Here is a 6,000-nt window from a genome sequence, read left to right as displayed (position 1 = left end):
AAGGCAGTTCTACATGCCTGAGATATGTGAGCCTTAAATGATAAATCCTGGTCAAGTAAAACCCCAAGGTTTCTAACTGTGGAATTGGGGGCTATACTTATACCATCCAGGGAGACTATCTGAGCAGACAGAGCATCTCTGAGGTTTTTAGGACCAAGTATAATGACCTCAGTTTTTTCTGGGTTCAAGAGGAGGTAATTAATTGTCATCCAGGTCTTGATGTCACTGATGCAGGCGTTCAGTTTCTCTATCTGGTCATTCTGGTCAGGCTTCATGGACTTGAGCTAATTCCCCTACGAATCATCTGCGTTTTTATGCCAAATGTTTAATGACACTTTTTGTATGGCTGTGACAGTTCTTCGTAGCTTCGGTGCATATCCAAACACTGTTTTTGCAGCTTTTTCTCTCCAAAATATCAACTTGTTCCAGTGGTTGAAAACCACAGGATCCTATATTTGCCTCCACAGTTGCAAAGCTAATGCTAGAACGGTTGGACACGCCATGTTTACAAAGATATAATAAACACCCGGGCCATCTACAAGGATCTGCGGATTTGAAACTTGACTCATTACCAACTCTGCCAAATGAAAGGTAATCAACAAACAAGTCGTTCTGATCTTTACCTTTTCTGATGGTCAGTTTGCATGCATCTTTTTACTCGCAGTCAGCCACTCTGTCAGCATGTACATAGACTCATTTCTTATCATGATCAAGAGCGCTCAATGAATCTCACTCTGGCTTTTGGGGAACCCACGGAATTCTAATCATTGACATCAACACCTGAAAGCCACAGAAGCACTATCTGTCAAGAACAGAAAGCCCTGATCAAGAAGTATTCACTAAAGGTAAATTCCATATAAACAACAGACCAAACTCTTCAACTCATCTATTAAGTACATGCTTCTTGCACCAACAGTTTGATGAAACGTAGATACAAAGGAAAATGTTGTGCAGAATGTGGACATCTATCCCCCTTGTTCTCACATGCAAAGCAAGCACTCTGCCATTTGAAGTAATTCCCTAGCAAAATGCTCTGATTGGTTGCTCAAATCCAAAAGTCCTTTGGCTACAATGAGAGCACAGGTCCTTCTAACCTTGTTGTATATCCACATACTGGCACATTTTTAGTTTCTAAAAAATCCCAACTTGCTTGAGTAGCTGGAAATAATGGGCTACCTCAAGATGCCACAGGCCGCACGAGGCCAATGATGGCATACGAGTTTATGAGACCAGTGGTGTCACGAAAGAATTGAATTCCAGATGAGGTGTCCGAGAGGTTAAGGAGATGGACTGCTAATCCATTGTGCTTTGCACGCATGGGTTCAAATCCCATCCTCATTGTGTGTTTTGTCTTTTGGAGTGTCAACAGACGTTCGGTAGCACCATGACAAGTTTTAAGCTGTGTTCACACCAAATGCAATTTGTGTGTAAGGTTTGTCCACATTCACTCCTACATCAATGTTCTGATTATATTCAAGGGTCCTTTGGTGTGTTTAGCATTTCAGCGTGTCAAGTCATTTTCGGACATACATCGTGCGACGAATTTGACAAGCGTCGAAAGGGAACTAGCTGCCCCACTCAAATGTGACACCGAATGCAACTCACTGTGAAAGCAGCATTACACTCATGCCCCTCTTCTGAGTAGTTACATTCTTACCAACATCCAAAACAACAGCAACAATACCCAACAAGAAAAGGTCTTATGAATGTATTCGTGCAGTTGCATCTATTACCTTGTCTCCGTCAACTGCACTCACACTATCTTTGTTGATGGTTGCAAGGAGCAGGTGTTTCAGTAAACACTTTCAAGGCTTTAAAAGACCTGACTTGAATGAAAGCTTTTGTCATAAACATCTGAAAGACATTAAGGTACTTGCAGCAGTTTGAAAGCTCGGTCAGCATTTTGCAATGTTTTTAATGGGCATTGGTGCAAAGACATGTAGTATGATTCCCAATGAGGGTACATCTAAAGGACTGTACTTGATGAATAACAGACAGGAGCTCAGGATAATGGAGAATGAGGGCATCGATCCCTCTACCTCTCACATGCAAAGTGAGCGCTCTACCACTTGAGCTAATTCCCCTACGAATCATCTGCGTTTTTATGCCAAATGTTTAATGACACTTTTTGTATGGCTGTGACAGTTCTTCGTAGCTTCGGTGCATATCCAAAACACTGTTTTTGAAGCTTTTTCTCTCCAAAATATCAACTTGTTCCAGTGGTTGAAAACCACAGGATCCTATATTTGCTTCCACAGTTGCAAAGCTAATGCTAGAACGGTTGGACACGCCATGTTTACAAAGATATAATAAACACCCGGGCCATCTACAAGGATCTGCGGATTTGAAACTTGACTCATTACCAACTCTGCCAAATGAAAGGTAATCAACAAACAAGTCGTTCTGATCTTTACCTTTTCTGATGGTGAATTTGCATGCATCTTTTTACTCGCAGTCAGCCACTCTGTCAGCATGTACATAGACTCATTTCTTATCATGATCAAGAGCGCTCAATGAATCTCACTCTGGCTTTTGGGGAACCCACGGAATTCTAATCATTGACATCAACACCTGAAAGCCACAGAAGCACTATCTGTAAAGAACAGAAAGCCCTGATCAAGAAGTATTCACTAAAGGTAAATTCCATACCAACAACAGACCAAACCCTTTAACTCATCTATTAAGTACATGCTTCTTGCACCAACAGTTTGATGAAACGTAGATACAAAGGAAAATGTTGTGCAGAATGTGGACATCTATCCCCCTTGTTCTCACATGCAAAGCAAGCACTCTGCCATTTGAAGTAATTCCCTAGCAAAATGCTCTGATTGGTTGCTCAAATCCAAAAGTCCTTTGGCTACAATGAGAGCACAGGTCCTTCTAACCTTGTTGTATATCCACATACTGGCACATTTTTAGTTTCTAAAAAATCCCAACTTGCTTGAGTAGCTGGAAATAATGGGCTACCTCAAGATGCCACAGGCCGCACGAGGCCAATGATGGCATACGAGTTTATGAGACCAGTGGTGTCACGAAAGAATTGAATTCTAGGTGAGGTGTCCGAGAGGTTAAGGAGATGGACTGCTAATCCATTGTGCTTTGCACGCATGGGTTCAAATCCCATCCTCATCGTGTGTTTTGTCTTTTGGAGTGTCAACAGACGTTGTTCGGTAGCACCATGACAAGTTTTAAGCTGTGTTCACACCAAATGCAATTTGTGTGTAAGGTTTGTCCACATTCACTCCTACATCAATGTTCTGATTATATGCAAGGGTCCTTTGGTGTGTTTAGCATTTCAGCGTGTCAAGTCATTTTCGGACATACATCGTGCGACGAATTTGACAAGCGTCGAAAGGGAACTAGCTGCCCCACTCAAATGTGACACCGAATCGAACTCACTGTGAAAGCAGCATTACACTCATGCCCCTCTTCTGAGTAGTTACATTCTTACCAACATCCAAAACAACAGCAACAATACCCAACAAGAAAAGGTCTTATGAATGTATTCGTGCAGTTGCATCTATTACCTTGTCTCCGTCAACTGCACTCATACTATCTTTGTTGATGGTTGCAAGGAGCAGGTGTTTCAGTAAACACTTTCAAGGCTTTAAAAGACCTGACTTGAATGAAAGCTTTTGTCATAAACATCTGAAAGACATTAAGGTACTTGCAGCAGTTTGAAAGCTCGGTCAGCATTTTGCAATGTTTTTAATGGGCATTGGTGCAAAGACATGTAGTATGATTCCCAATGAGGGTACATCTAAAGGACTGTACTTGATGAATAACAGACAGGAGCTCAGGATAATGGAGAATGAGGGCATCGATCCCTCTACCTCTCACATGCAAAGTGAGCGCTCTACCACTTGAGCTAATTCCCCTACGAATCATCTGCGTTTTTATGCCAAATGTTTAATGACACTTTTTGTATGGCTTTGACAGTTCTTCGTAGCTTCGGTGCATATCCAAAACACTGTTTTTGCAGCTTTTTCTCTCCAAAATATCAACTTGTTCCAGTGGTTGAAAACCACAGGATCCTATATTTGCTTCCACAGTTGCAAAGCTAATGCTAGAACGGTTGGACACGCCATGTTTACAAAGATATAATAAACACCCGGGCCATCTACAAGGATCTGCGGATTTGAAACTTGACTCATTACCAACTCTGCCAAATGAAAGGTAATCAACAAACAAGTCGTTCTGATCTTTACCTTTTCTGATGGTGAATTTGCATGCATCTTTTTACTCGCAGTCAGCCACTCTGTCAGCATGTACATAGACTCATTTCTTATCATGATCAAGAGCGCTCAATGAATGTCACTCTGGCTTTTGGGGAACCCACGGAATTCTAATCATTGACATCAACACCTGAAAGCCACAGAAGCACTATCTGTAAAGAACAGAAAGCCCTGATCAAGAAGTATTCACTAAAGGTAAATTCCATACCAACAACAGACCAAACCCTTTAACTCATCTATTAAGTACATGCTTCTTGCACCAACAGTTTGATGAAACGTAGATACAAAGGAAAATGTTGTGCAGAATGTGGACATCTATCCCCCTTGTTCTCACATGCAAAGCAAGCACTCTGCCATTTGAAGTAATTCCCTAGCAAAATGCTCTGATTGGTTGCTCAAATCCAAAAGTCCTTTGGCTACAATGAGAGCACAGGTCCTTCTAACCTTGTTGTATATCCACATACTGGCACATTTTTAGGTTCTAAAAAATCCCAACTTGCTTGAGTAGCTGGAAATAATGGGCTACCTCAAGATGCCACAGGCCGCACGAGGCCAATGATGGCATACGAGTTTATGAGACCAGTGGTGTCACGAAAGAATTGAATTCTAGGTGAGGTGTCCGAGAGGTTAAGGAGATGGACTGCTAATCCATTGTGCTTTGCACGCATGGGTTCAAATCCCATCCTCATCGTGTGTTTTGTCTTTTGGAGTGTCAACAGACGTTGTTCGGTAGCACCATGACAAGTTTTAAGCTGTGTTCACACCAAATGCAATTTGTGTGTAAGGTTTGTCCACATTCACTCCTACATCAATGTTCTGATTATATTCAAGGGTCCTTTGGTGTGTTTAGCATTTCAGCGTGTCACTTCATTTTCGGACATACATCTTGCGACGAATTTGACAAGCGTCGAAAGGGAACTAGCTGCCCCACTCAAATGTGACACCGAATCGAACTCACTGTGAAAGCAGCATTACACTCATGCCCCTCTTCTGAGTAGTTACATTCTTACCAACATCCAAAACAACAGCAACAATACCCAACAAGAAAAGGTCTTATGAATGTATTCGTGCAGTTGTATCTATTACCTTATCTGCGTCAACTGCACTCACACTATCTTTGTTGATGGTTGCAAGGAGCAGGTGTTTCAGTAAACACTTTCAAGGCTTTAAAAGACCTGGCTTGAATGAAAGCTTTTGTCATAAACATCTGAAAGACAGTAAGGTACTTGCAGCAGTTTGAAAGCTCAGTCAGCATTTTGCAATGTTTTTAATGGGCATTGGTGCAAAGACATGTAGTATGATTCCCAATGAGGGTACATCTAAAGGACTGTACTTGATGAACAACACACAGGAGCTCAGGATAATGGAGAATGAGGGCATCGATCCCTCTACCTCTCACATGCAAAGCGAGCGCTCTACCACTTGAGCTAATTCCCCTACGAATCAGCTGCATTTTTATGCCAAATGTTTAATGACACTTTTTGTATGGCTGTGACAGTTTTTCGTAGCTACGGTGCATATCCAAACACTGTTTTTGCAGCTTTTTCTCTCCAAAATATCAACTTGTTCCAGTGGTTGAAAACCACAGGATCCTATATTTGCCTCCACAGTTGCAAAGCTAATGCTAGAACGGTTGGACACGCCATGTTTACAAAGATATAATAAACACCCGGGCCATCTACAAGGATCTGCGGATTTGAAACTTGACTCATTACCAACTCTGCCAAATGAAAGGTAATCAACAAACAAGTCGTTCTGATCTTTA

At 41.7% G+C, this 6,000-nt stretch overlaps 3 non-coding genes across 3 annotated transcripts; all 3 read left to right on the top strand.

Moving 5' to 3' along the window:
• Window positions 1–1,259: 1,259 nt before the first annotated feature.
• trnas-gcu (transfer RNA serine (anticodon GCU)) lies at window positions 1,260–1,341 on the top strand. The gene has a single exon. It is a non-coding gene; the product is annotated as a tRNA-Ser (tRNA).
• Window positions 1,342–3,050: 1,709 nt separating this feature from the next.
• Window positions 3,051–3,132, top strand: trnas-gcu (transfer RNA serine (anticodon GCU)). Its single transcript has one exon. It is a non-coding gene; the product is annotated as a tRNA-Ser (tRNA).
• A 1,712-nt stretch (window positions 3,133–4,844) lies between these two features.
• trnas-gcu (transfer RNA serine (anticodon GCU)) lies at window positions 4,845–4,926 on the top strand. The gene has a single exon. It is a non-coding gene; the product is annotated as a tRNA-Ser (tRNA).
• Window positions 4,927–6,000: the final 1,074 nt, after the last annotated feature.

This window comes from Oryzias latipes, chromosome 1 (assembly GCF_053564925.1).
Source record: "Oryzias latipes strain Hd-rR chromosome 1, Olatipes_Hd-rR_3.1".
Taxonomy (NCBI): domain Eukaryota; kingdom Metazoa; phylum Chordata; class Actinopteri; order Beloniformes; family Adrianichthyidae; genus Oryzias; species Oryzias latipes.
Note: the sequence above shows the minus strand (reverse complement) of the source record. Positions and strands in the feature narration are given on the sequence as shown.